This window comes from Salvelinus fontinalis, chromosome 37 (assembly GCF_029448725.1).
Source record: "Salvelinus fontinalis isolate EN_2023a chromosome 37, ASM2944872v1, whole genome shotgun sequence".
Taxonomy (NCBI): Eukaryota; Metazoa; Chordata; class Actinopteri; order Salmoniformes; family Salmonidae; genus Salvelinus; species Salvelinus fontinalis.
This window is the reverse complement of record NC_074701.1, coordinates 32027476-32041117: the sequence shown is the minus strand read 5'-3', so window position 1 is coordinate 32041117 and position 13642 is coordinate 32027476.

Genomic DNA, 13642 nt, shown 5'->3' with positions numbered 1-13642 from the left:
CTGACCCACAGTGCTTACATAGTCTTTCTCTAGTTCACCTGACCCACAGTGCTTACATAGTCTTTCTCTAGTTCACCTGACCCGCAGTGTTTACATAGTCTTTCTCTAGTTCGCCTGACCCACAGTGTTTACATAGTCTTTCACTAGTTCACCTGACCCACAGTGTTTACATAGTCTTTCTCTAGTTCACCTGACCCACAGTGTTTACATAGGTGAACTAGTGAAAGACTATGTAAACACTGTGCGTCAGGTGAACTAGTGAAAGACTGACCCGCATTGTTTACATAGTCTTTCTCTAGTTCGCCTGATCCGCAGTGTTTACATAGTCTTTCTCTAAGTTACCTGACCCGCAGTGTTTACATAGTCTTTCTCTAGTTCACCTGACCCACAGTGTTTACATAATCTTTCTCTAGTTCGCCTGACCCGCAGTGTTTACATAGTCTTTCTCTAGTTCGCCTGACCCGCAGTGTTTACATAGTCTTTCTCTAGTTCGCCTGACCCGCAGTGTTTACATAGTCTTTCTCTAGTTCGCCTGACCCACAGTGCTTACATAGTCTTTCTCTAGTTCACCTGACCCAGTGTTTACATAGTCTTTCTCTAAGTTACCTGACCCACAGTGTTTACATAGTCTTTCTCTAGTTCACCTGACCCACAGTGTTTACATAGTCTTTCTCTTGTTCACCTGACCCACAGTGCTTACATAGTCTTTCTCTAGTTCACCTGACCCAGTGTTTACATAGTCTTTCTCTAAGTTACCTGACCCACAGTGTTTACATAGTCTTTCTCTAGTTCGCCTGACCCACAGTGTTTACATAGTCTTTCTCTAGTTCGCCTGACCCACAGTGTTTACATAGTCTTTCTCTACTTCACCAGACTCGCAGTGTTTACATAGTCTTTCTCTAGTTCGCCTGACCCGCAGTGTTTACAGTCTTAATCTAGTTCACCTGACCGACAGTGCTTACATAGTCTTTCTCTAGTTCACCTGACCCACAGTGTTTACATAGTCTTTCTCTAGTTCACCTGACCCACAGTGTTTACATAGTCTTTCTCTAGTTCACCTGACCCACAGTGCTTACATAGTCTTTCTCTAGTTCACCTGACCCACAGTGTTTACATAGTCTTTCTCTAGTTCACCTGATCCAGTGTTTACATAGTCTTTCTCTAGTTCACCTGACCCACAGTGTTTACATAGTCTTTCTCTAGTTCACCTGACCCACAGTGTTTACATAGGTGAACTAGTGAAAGACTATGTAAACACTGTGGGTCAGGTGAACTAGTGAAAGACTGACCCGCATTGTTTACATAGTCTTTCTCTAGTTCACCTGACCCGCATTGTTTACATAGTCTTTCTCTAGTTCACCTGACCCAGTGTTTACATAGTCTTTCTCTAGTTCACCTGACCCGCAGTGTTTACATATTCTTTCTCTAGTTCACCTGACCCAGTGCTTACATAGTCTTTCTCTAGTTCACCTGACCCACAGTGTTTACATAGTCTTTCTCTAGTTCACCTGACCCACAGTGCTTACATAGTCTTTCTCTAGTTCACTTGACCCAGTGTTTACATAGTCTTTCCCTAAGTAACCTGACCCACAGTGTTTACATAGTCTTTCTCTAGTTCACCTGACCCAGTGTTTATATAGTCTTTCTCTAGTTCACCTGACCCTCAGTGTTTACATAGTCTTTCTCTAGTTCACCTGACCCGCAGTGTTTACATATCCTTTCTCTAGTTCACCTGACCCAGTGCTTACATAGTCGTTCTCTAGTTCACCTGCCCCACAGTGTTTACATAGTCTTTCTCTAGTTCGCCTGACCCGCAGTGTTTACATAGTCTTTCTCTAGTTCGCCTGACCCACAGTGTTTACATAGTCTTTCTCTAGTTCGCCTGACCCGCAGTGTTTACATAGTCTTTCTCTAGTTCGCCTGACCCACAGTGTTTACATAGTCTTTCTCTAGTTCACCTGACCCACAGTGTTTACATAGTCTTTCTCTAAGTTACCTGACCCACAGTGTTTACATAGTCTTTCTCTAGTTCACCTGACCCACAGTGTTTACATAGTCTTTCTCTAGTTCACCTGACCCACAGTGTTTACATAGTCTTTCTCTAAGTTACCTGACCCACAGTGTTTACATAGTCTTTCTCTAGTTCACCTGACCCACAGTGTTTACATAGTCTTTCTCTAGTTCACCTGACCCACAGTGTTTACATAGTCTTTCTCTAAGTTACCTGACCCACAGTGTTTACATAGTCTTTCTCTAGTTCACCTGACCCACAGTGCTTACCAAGTCTTTCTCTAGTTCACCTGACTCGCAGTGTTTACATAGTCTTTCTCTAGTTCGCCTGACCCGCAGTGTTTACAGTCTTTCTCTAGTTCACCTGACCCAGTGTTTACATAGTCTTTCTCTAGTTCACCTGACCCACAGTTTTTACATAGTCTTTCTCTAGTTCACCTGACCCACAGTGCTTACATAGTCTTTCTCTAGTTCACCTGACCCACAGTGCTTACATAGTCTTTCTCTAGTTCACCTGACCCACAGTGCTTACATAGTCTTTCTCTAGTTCACCTGACCCACAGTGTTTACATAGTCTTTCTCTAGTTCACCTGACCCACAGTGTTTACATAGGTGAACTAGTGAAAGACTATGTAAACACTGTGGGTCAGGTGAACTAGTGAAAGACTGACCCGCATTGTTTACATAGTCTTTCTCTAGTTCACCTGACCCGCAGTGTTTACATATTCTTTCTCTAGTTCACCTGACCCAGTGCTTACATAGTCTTTCTCTAGTTCAGCTGACCCACAGTGTTTACATAGTCTTTCTCTAGTTCACCTGACCCACAGTGCTTACATAGTCTTTCTCTAGTTCACCTGACCCAGTGTTTACATAGTCTTTCTCTAAGTTACCTGACCCACAGTGTTTACATAGTCTTTCTCTAGTTCACCTGACCCACAGTGTTTACATAGTCTTTCTCTAGTTCACCTGACCCACAGTGTTTACATAGTCTTTCTCTAGTTCACCTGACCCGCAGTGTTTACATAGTCTTTCTCTAGTTCGCCTGACCCGCAGTGTTTACATAGTCTTTCTCTAGTTCGCCTGACCCAAAGTGTTTACATAGTCTTTCTCTACTTCACCTGACTCGCAGTGTTTACATAGTCTTTCTCTAGTTCGCCTGACCCGCAGTGTTTACAGTCTTTCTCTAGTTTACCTGACCCACAGTGCTTACATAGTCTTTCTCTAGTTCACCTGACCCAGTGTTTACATAGTCTTTCTCTAGTTCACCTGACCCACAGTGTTTACATAGTCTTTCTCTAGTTCACCTGACCCACAGTGCTTACATAGTCTTTCTCTAGTTCACCTGACCCACAGTGCTTACATAGTCTTTCTCTAGTTCACCTGACCCACAGTGCTTACATAGTCTTTCTCTAGTTCACCTGACCCACAGTGCTTACATAGTCTTTCTCTAGTTCACCTGACCCGCAGTGTTTACATAGTCTTTCTCTAGTTCGCCTGACCCACAGTGTTTACATAGTCTTTCACTAGTTCACCTGACCCACAGTGTTTACATAGTCTTTCTCTAGTTCACCTGACCCACAGTGTTTACATAGGTGAACTAGTGAAAGACTATGTAAACACTGTGCGTCAGGTGAACTAGTGAAAGACTGACCCGCATTGTTTACATAGTCTTTCTCTAGTTCACCTGACCCGCATTGTTTACATAGTCTTTCTCTAGTTCACCTGACCCAGTGTTTACATAGTCTTTCTCTAGTTCACCTGACCCGCAGTGTTTACATAGTCTTTCTCTAGTTCACCTGACCCGCAGTGTTTACATATTATTTCTCTAGTTCACCTGACCCAGTGCTTACATAGTCTTTCTCTAGTTCACCTGACCCACAGTGTTTACATAGTCTTTCTCTAGTTCACCTGACCCACAGTGCTTACATAGTCTTTCTCTAGTTCACCTGACCCAGTGTTTACATAGTCTTTCTCTAAGTTACCTGACCCACAGTGTTTACATAGTCTTTCTCTAGTTCACCTGACCCACAGTGTTTACATAGTCTTTCTCTAGTTCACCTGACCCGCAGTGTTTACATAGTCTTTCTCTAGTTCGCCTGACCCGCAATGTTTACATAGTCTTTCTCTAGTTCGCCTGACCCACAGTGTTTACATAGTCTTTCTCTACTTCACCTGACTCGCAGTGTTTACATAGTCTTTCTCTAGTTCGCCTGACCCGCAGTGTTTACAGTCTTTCTCTAGTTCGCCTGACCCACAGTGCTTACATAGTCTTTCTCTAGTTCACCTGACCCAGTGTTTACATAGTCTTTCTCTAGTTCACCTGACCCACAGTGTTTACATAGTCTTTCTCTAGTTCACCTGACCCACAGTGCTTACATAGTCTTTCTCTAGTTCACCTGACCCACAGTGCTTACATAGTCTTTCTCTAGTTCACCTGACCCACAGTGTTTACATAGTCTTTCTCTAGTTCACCTGATCCAGTGTTTACATAGTCTTTCTCTAGTTCACCTGACCCACAGTGTTTACATAGTCTTTCACTAGTTCACCTGACCCACAGTGTTTACATAGTCTTTCTCTAGTTCACCTGATCCAGTGTTTACATAGTCTTTCTCTAGTTCACCTGACCCACAGTGTTTACATAGTCTTTCACTAGTTCACCTGACCCACAGTGTTTACATAGTCTTTCTCTAGTTCACCTGACCCAGTGTTTATATAGTCTTTCTCTAGTTCACCTGACCCTCAGTGTTTACATAGTCTTTCTCTAGTTCACCTGACCCGCAGTGTTTACATATCCTTTCTCTAGTTCACCTGACCCAGTGCTTACATAGTCGTTCTCTAGTTCACCTGCCCCACAGTGTTTACATAGTCTTTCTCTAGTTCGCCTGACCCACAGTGTTTACATAGTTTTTCTCTAGTTCACCTGACCCACAGTGTTTACATAGTCTTTCTCTAGTTTACCTGACCCACAGTGCTTACATAGTCTTTCTCTAGTTCACCTGACCCAGTGTTTACATAGTCTTTCTCTAGTTCACCTGACCCACAGTGTTTACATAGTCTTTCTCTAGTTCACCTGACCCACAGTGCTTACATAGTCTTTCTCTAGTTCACCTGACCCACAGTGCTTACATAGTCTTTCTCTAGTTCACCTGACCCACAGTGCTTACATAGTCTTTCTCTAGTTCACCTGACCCACAGTGCTTACATAGTCTTTCTCTAGTTCACCTGACCCGCAGTGTTTACATAGTCTTTCTCTAGTTCGCCTGACCCACAGTGTTTACATAGTCTTTCACTAGTTCACCTGACCCACAGTGTTTACATAGTCTTTCTCTAGTTCACCTGACCCACAGTGTTTACATAGGTGAACTAGTGAAAGACTATGTAAACACTGTGCGTCAGGTGAACTAGTGAAAGACTGACCCGCATTGTTTACATAGTCTTTCTCTAGTTCACCTGACCCGCATTGTTTACATAGTCTTTCTCTAGTTCACCTGACCCAGTGTTTACATAGTCTTTCTCTAGTTCACCTGACCCGCAGTGTTTACATAGTCTTTCTCTAGTTCACCTGACCCGCAGTGTTTACATATTATTTCTCTAGTTCACCTGACCCAGTGCTTACATAGTCTTTCTCTAGTTCACCTGACCCACAGTGTTTACATAGTCTTTCTCTAGTTCACCTGACCCACAGTGCTTACATAGTCTTTCTCTAGTTCACCTGACCCAGTGTTTACATAGTCTTTCTCTAAGTTACCTGACCCACAGTGTTTACATAGTCTTTCTCTAGTTCACCTGACCCACAGTGTTTACATAGTCTTTCTCTAGTTCACCTGACCCGCAGTGTTTACATAGTCTTTCTCTAGTTCGCCTGACCCGCAATGTTTACATAGTCTTTCTCTAGTTCGCCTGACCCACAGTGTTTACATAGTCTTTCTCTACTTCACCTGACTCGCAGTGTTTACATAGTCTTTCTCTAGTTCGCCTGACCCGCAGTGTTTACAGTCTTTCTCTAGTTCGCCTGACCCACAGTGCTTACATAGTCTTTCTCTAGTTCACCTGACCCAGTGTTTACATAGTCTTTCTCTAGTTCACCTGACCCACAGTGTTTACATAGTCTTTCTCTAGTTCACCTGACCCACAGTGCTTACATAGTCTTTCTCTAGTTCACCTGACCCACAGTGCTTACATAGTCTTTCTCTAGTTCACCTGACCCACAGTGTTTACATAGTCTTTCTCTAGTTCACCTGATCCAGTGTTTACATAGTCTTTCTCTAGTTCACCTGACCCACAGTGTTTACATAGTCTTTCACTAGTTCACCTGACCCACAGTGTTTACATAGTCTTTCTCTAGTTCACCTGATCCAGTGTTTACATAGTCTTTCTCTAGTTCACCTGACCCACAGTGTTTACATAGTCTTTCACTAGTTCACCTGACCCACAGTGTTTACATAGTCTTTCTCTAGTTCACCTGACCCAGTGTTTATATAGTCTTTCTCTAGTTCACCTGACCCTCAGTGTTTACATAGTCTTTCTCTAGTTCACCTGACCCGCAGTGTTTACATATCCTTTCTCTAGTTCACCTGACCCAGTGCTTACATAGTCGTTCTCTAGTTCACCTGCCCCACAGTGTTTACATAGTCTTTCTCTAGTTCGCCTGACCCACAGTGTTTACATAGTTTTTCTCTAGTTCACCTGACCCACAGTGTTTACATAGTCTTTCTCTAGTTTACCTGACCCACAGTGCTTACATAGTCTTTCTCTAGTTCACCTGACCCAGTGTTTACATAGTCTTTCTCTAGTTCACCTGACCCACAGTGTTTACATAGTCTTTCTCTAGTTCACCTGACCCACAGTGCTTACATAGTCTTTCTCTAGTTCACCTGACCCACAGTGCTTACATAGTCTTTCTCTAGTTCACCTGACCCACAGTGCTTACATAGTCTTTCTCTAGTTCACCTGACCCACAGTGCTTACATAGTCTTTCTCTAGTTCACCTGACCCGCAGTGTTTACATAGTCTTTCTCTAGTTCGCCTGACCCACAGTGTTTACATAGTCTTTCACTAGTTCACCTGACCCACAGTGTTTACATAGTCTTTCTCTAGTTCACCTGACCCACAGTGTTTACATAGGTGAACTAGTGAAAGACTATGTAAACACTGTGCGTCAGGTGAACTAGTGAAAGACTGACCCGCATTGTTTACATAGTCTTTCTCTAGTTCACCTGACCCGCATTGTTTACATAGTCTTTCTCTAGTTCACCTGACCCAGTGTTTACATAGTCTTTCTCTAGTTCACCTGACCCGCAGTGTTTACATAGTCTTTCTCTAGTTCACCTGACCCGCAGTGTTTACATATTATTTCTCTAGTTCACCTGACCCAGTGCTTACATAGTCTTTCTCTAGTTCACCTGACCCACAGTGTTTACATAGTCTTTCTCTAGTTCACCTGACCCACAGTGCTTACATAGTCTTTCTCTAGTTCACCTGACCCAGTGTTTACATAGTCTTTCTCTAAGTTACCTGACCCACAGTGTTTACATAGTCTTTCTCTAGTTCACCTGACCCACAGTGTTTACATAGTCTTTCTCTAGTTCACCTGACCCGCAGTGTTTACATAGTCTTTCTCTAGTTCGCCTGACCCGCAATGTTTACATAGTCTTTCTCTAGTTCGCCTGACCCACAGTGTTTACATAGTCTTTCTCTACTTCACCTGACTCGCAGTGTTTACATAGTCTTTCTCTAGTTCGCCTGACCCGCAGTGTTTACAGTCTTTCTCTAGTTCGCCTGACCCACAGTGCTTACATAGTCTTTCTCTAGTTCACCTGACCCAGTGTTTACATAGTCTTTCTCTAGTTCACCTGACCCACAGTGCTTACATAGTCTTTCTCTAGTTCGCCTGACCCGCAGTGTTTACAGTCTTTCTCTAGTTCGCCTGACCCACAGTGCTTACATAGTCTTTCTCTAGTTCACCTGATCCAGTGTTTACATAGTCTTTCTCTAGTTCACCTGACCCACAGTGTTTACATAGTCTTTCACTAGTTCACCTGACCCACAGTGTTTACATAGTCTTTCTCTAGTTCACCTGATCCAGTGTTTACATAGTCTTTCTCTAGTTCACCTGACCCACAGTGTTTACATAGTCTTTCACTAGTTCACCTGACCCACAGTGTTTACATAGTCTTTCTCTAGTTCACCTGACCCACAGTGTTTACATAGTCTTTCACTAGTTCACCTATGTAAACACTGTGGGTCAGGTGAACTAGTGAAAGACTGACCCGCATTGTTTACATAGTCTTTCTCTAGTTCACCTGACCCACAGTGTTTACATAGTCTTTCTGTAAGTTACCTGACCCACAGTGTTTACATAGTCTTTCTCTAAGTTACCTGACCCACAGTGTTTACATAGTCTTTCTCTAGTTCATCTGACCCAGTGTTTACATAGTCTTTCTCTAAGTTACCTGACCCACAGTGTTTACATAGTCTTTCTCTAAGTTACCTGACCCACAGTGTTTACATAGTCTTTCTCTAGTTCACCTGACCCACAGTGTTTACATAGTCTTTCTCTAGTTCACCTGACCCACAGTGATTACATAGTCTTTCTCTAGTTCACCTGACCCACAGTGTTTACATAGTCTTTCTCTAAGTTACCTGACCCACAGTGTTTAAATAGTCTTTCTCTAGTTCACCTGACCCGCAGTGTTTACATATCCTTTCTCTAGTTCACCTGACCCAGTCCTTACATAGTCTTTCTCTAGTTCACCTGCCCCACAGTGTTTACATAGTCTTTCTCTAGTTCACCTGACCCACAGTGCTTACATAGTCTTTCTCTAGTTCACCTGACCCACAGTGCTTACATAGTCTTTCTCTAGTTCACCTGACCCACAGTGCTTACATAGTCTTTCTCTAAGTTACCTGACCCACAGTGCTTACAGAGTCTTTCTCTAGTTCACCTGACCCACAGTGCTTACATAGTCTTTCTCTAAGTTACCTGACCCACAGTGTTTTCATAGTCTTTCTCTAGTTCACCTGACCCACAGTGCTTACATAGTCTTTCTCTAGTTCACCTGACCCACAGTGCTTACATAGTCTTTCTCTAGTTCACCTGACCCAGTGTTGACATAGTCTTTCTCTAGTTCACCTGACCCAGTGTTTACATAGTCTTTCACTAGTTCACCTGACCCACAGTGTTTACATAGCCTTTCTCTAAGTTACCTGACCCACAGTGTTTACATAGTCTTTCTTTAGTTCACCTGACCCAGTTGTTACATAGTCTTTCTCTAGTTCACCTGACCCACAGTGTTTACATCGTCTTTCTCTAAGTTACCTGACCCACAGTGTTTACATAGTCTTTCTCTAGTTCACCTGACCCACAGTGTTTACATAGTCTTTCTCTAGTTCACCTGACCCACAGTGTTTACATAGTCTTTCTGTAAGTTACCTGACCCACAGTGTTTACATAGTCTTTCTCTAAGTTACCTGACCCACAGTGTTTACATAGTCTTTCTCTAGTTCACCTGACCCAGTGTTTACATAGTCTTTCTCTAAGTTACCTGACCCACAGTGTTTACATAGTCTTTCTCTAGTTCACCTGACCCACAGTGTTTACATAGTCTTTCTCTAGTTCACCTGACCCACAGTGTTTACATAGTCTTTCTCTAGTTCACCTGACCCACAGTGTTTACATAGTCTTTCTCTAGTTCACCTGACCCACAGTGATTACATAGTCTTTCTCTAGTTCACCTGACCCACAGTGTTTACATAGTCTTTCTCTAAGTTACCTGACCCACAGTGTTTACATAGTCTTTCTCTAGTTCACCTGACCCACAGTGTTTACATAGTCTTTCTCTAGTTCACCTGACCCACAGTGTTTACATAGTCTTTCTCTAGTTCTGACGTCTATGAGTCTGTACATTGTTTATGTCTTCCTTTGTTTGAATTATTTTATCTTATTATTGAGATAACATTCTGGATCAAAAGGTGTAAGGTAAGTCCAGAAGAACAACATTCCAGGTGTAAAATGTTGGTGGGGCTTTTATCCCATGATGCATATTTTGAATTGTAAAGGGGACCCCAAATTTCACTGCTATATAGAATGATTGGAATTACGACATCGTCAAATAATTTAAGTTCAATTCTAATTGGGGGTTAATTTATACAGGGTCTTTCTAATTGCTAAATATGCTCTGCATGTTTTCTCTGTTAGAGACGTTGTGGCCATGTCAAACTGCTCATAACTTCTAGTCAGACCAAGGTAAGTATAGTTGGTGGTGTGGTTCAGGGTTTTTCCTCCTAGGGTGAAATGGAATCCACTTTCTTGAGAATGATATCTATACTGATCAAAAATATAAACGCAACATGCAACAATTTCAACGATTTTACTGAATTACAGTTCATATAAATAAATCAGTCAATTTTAAATTCTTTAGGCCCTAATCTATGGATTTCACATCACTGGGAAGGGGCATAGCCATGGTGGGCCTGGGAGGGCACAGGCCCAGTTTTTCCCCAAAAAAGGCCTTCATTACAGACAGAAATATTCCTCAGTTTCATCAGCTGTCAGTGTGGCTGGTCTCAGAGGATACCAAAGATGAAGAAGCCGGAAGAGGAGGTCCTGGGCTGGCATGGTAACACGTAGTCTGCAGTTGTGAGGCCGGTTGAAAGTACAGCCAAGTTGTCTGAAATGACTCTGGAGGTGGCTTATGGTAGAGAAATTAACAAATTCTCTGGCAACAGCTCTGGTGGACATTCCTGCAGTCAGCATGCCAATTGATTTTTGTGCATATGGAACATTTCTGGGATCTTATATTTCAGCTAATGAAACATTGGACCAACACTTTACATGTTGCGTTTATATTTTTGTTCATTACATGTTCCTCTTTCTCTTTGAGAAATCAAAGAGTCTTGAAGCAATATGTTGAAGTTGTACTTAACCATAGTTCTAGGATCAGTTTACTCTATCTCCAATCCTAACACTCAACATTAGGAGGGTGAAACAATAACTGGCAACTTTCTTCCTATTTCATAAGGAAACATCGCAATTTATTTTAGCAAACAGTGGTCGTTGGCACTTTTGTGGTCAGTGGCACCTGTGAGTATCTTAAATAATCGCCCCCTCATTTTTTTGTACAAGCACCGACTTTGCTGATACCTACTTTGAGGAAAAATGTACTTTCTATGACTGTGATATGTGGTTGTCTCACCCAGCTATCTGAAGATGAATGCACTAACTGTACTTCACTCTGGATATGAGCATCTGCTAAATGACTCAAATGTAAATATAATGGTTTCTGGTAGTTAAAAAATATATATTTAACCTTATTTAACTAGGCAAGTCAAATATACACTGAGTATACAAAACATTAAGAATACCTGCTGTTTCCATGACAGACTAACCAGGTGAAAGCTATGATGTCACTTGTTAAATCCACTTCAATCAGTGTAGATGAAGGAGAGGATACAGGTTAAAGAATCATTTTTAAGCCTTGAGACAATTGAGATATGGATTATGTATGTTTGTCATTCAGAGGGAGAATGGGCAAGACAAAAGATTGAAGTGCCTTTGAACGGGTATTAGGTAGTAGGTGCCATGGAGCACCGGTTGTGTCAAGAATTCCAACACTACTGAGTTTTTCACGCTCAACAGTTTCCCGTGTATATCAAGAATGGTCCACCACCCGAAGGACATCCACCTAACTTGACACAACTGTGGGAAGCATTGGAGTCAACGTGGGCCAGCATCCGTGTGGAACGCTTTCAACACCTTGTAGAGTCCATGACCCGACGAATTGAGGCTGTTCTAAGGGTAAAAGTCGGTGCAAATCAATATTAGGAAGGTGTTCCTAATGTTTTGTACACTAAGTATAAGTACAGTGGGGAGAACAAGTATTTGATACACTGTCGATTTTGCAGGTTTTCCTACTTACAAAGCATGTAGAGGTCTGTAATTTTTATCATAGGTACACTTCAACTGTGAGAGATGGAATCTAAAACAAAAATCCAGAAAATCACATTGTATGATTTTTAAGTAATTAATTAGCATTTTATTGCATGACATAAGTATTTGATACATCAGAAAAGCAGAACTTAATATTTGGTACAGAAACCTTTGTTTGCAATTACAGAGATCATACGTTTCCCTGTAGTACTTGACCAGGTTTGCACACACTGCAGCAGGGATTTTGGCCCACTCCTCCATACAGACCTTCTCCAGATCCTTCAGGTTTCGCGGCTGTCGCTGGGCAATACGGACTTTCAGCTCCCTTCAAAGATGTTCTATTGGTTTCAGGTCTGGAGACTGGCTAGGCCACTCCAGGACCTTGAGATGCTTCTTCCGGAGCCACTCCTTACTTGCCCTGGCTGTGTGTTTCGAGTCGTTGTCATGCTGGAAGACCCAGCCACGACCCATCTTCAATGCTCTTACTGAGGGAAGGAGGTTGTTGGCCAAGATCTCACGATACATGGCCCCATCCACCCTCCCCTCAATACGGTGCAGTCGTCCTGTCCCCTTTGCAGAAAAGCATCCCCAAAGAATGATGTTTCCACCTCCATGCTTCACGGTTGGGATGGTGTTCTTGGGGTTGTACTCATCCTTCTTCCTCCAAACACGGCCAGTGGAGTTTAGACAAAAAACTCTATTTTTGTCTCATCAGACCACATGACCTCCCATTCCTCCTCTGGATCATCCAGATGGTCATTGGCAAACTTCAGACGGACGGGCCTGGACATGCGCTGGCTTGAGCAGGGGGACCTTGCGTGCGCTGCAGGATTTTAATCCATGACGGCGTAGTGTGTTACTAATGGTTTTCTTTGAGACTGTGGTCCCAGCTCTCTTCAGGTCATTGACCAGGTCCTGTCGTGTAGTTCTGGGCTGATCCTTCACCTTCCTCATGATCATTGATGCCCCACGAGGTGAGATCTTGCATGGAGCCCCAGACTGAGGGTGATTGACCGTCATCTTGAACTTCTTCCATTTTCTAATAATTGCATCAACAGTTTTTGCCTTCTCACCAAGCTGCTTGCCTATTGTCCTGTAACTCATCCCAGCCTTGTGCAGGTCTACAATTTAGCCCTGATGTCCTTACACAGCTCTCTGGTCTTGGCCATTGTGGAGAGGTTGGAGTCTGTTTGATTGAGTGTGTGGACAGGTGTCTTTTATACAGGTAACGAGTTCCAACAGGTGCAGTTAATACAGGTAATAAGTGGAGAACAGTAGGGCTTCTTAAAGAAAAACTAACAGGTCTGTGAGAGACGGAATTCTTACTGGTTGGTAGGTGATCAAATACTTATGTCATGCAATAAAACGCGTATTAATTACTTAAAAATCCTACAATGTGATTTTCTGGATTTTCTCTCACAGTTGAAGTGTACCTATGATAAAAATGACAGACCTCTACATGCTTTGTAAGTAGGAAAACCTGCAAAATCGGCAGTGTATCAAATACTTGTTCTCCCCACTGTATATAATCAAGCTGTGGCCAAAGACAGACTCCAGTGGCAGAAGATTGTTGCGACATTATGCCCTACCCAGGACAAAGAGGACTCTGCGAGTAAGTATTTATTAAAGCTTCAGAAAGTTAAAAAAGTTTTAGACATAAGATAACAAACAAATCCACGTCCTCTCCCCATCAAAGTGCCTACT